This window comes from Populus euphratica, unplaced genomic scaffold (genome assembly GCF_000495115.2).
Source record: "Populus euphratica unplaced genomic scaffold, PopEup_1.0 scaffold359.1, whole genome shotgun sequence".
Taxonomy (NCBI): domain Eukaryota; kingdom Viridiplantae; phylum Streptophyta; class Magnoliopsida; order Malpighiales; family Salicaceae; genus Populus; species Populus euphratica.
In genome coordinates this window covers 204,830-205,044 of record NW_011500135.1, presented here as the reverse complement: position 1 = coordinate 205,044, position 215 = coordinate 204,830, and positions in this window count along the sequence as shown.

The following is a 215-nucleotide window of genomic DNA, read 5'->3' as shown; positions in this document are numbered from 1 at the left end:
AACACTGCGCGATAATTTATAGATCTTGAATCTAGGTCTATTTTATATGGATGAAAAGATAAAATATAAACCTACAACTTTCATGTGAAGGTCTGGATTTAAAAATACCGTTTTCAAGTCCAAATTGTAGCAACAATGAAGAAGTCCGAATCTGTCTTACAGCCCAGATACTATTCAGTGTTCAGCCCATATCTTGAGTTTTAAAAGTCTAAATG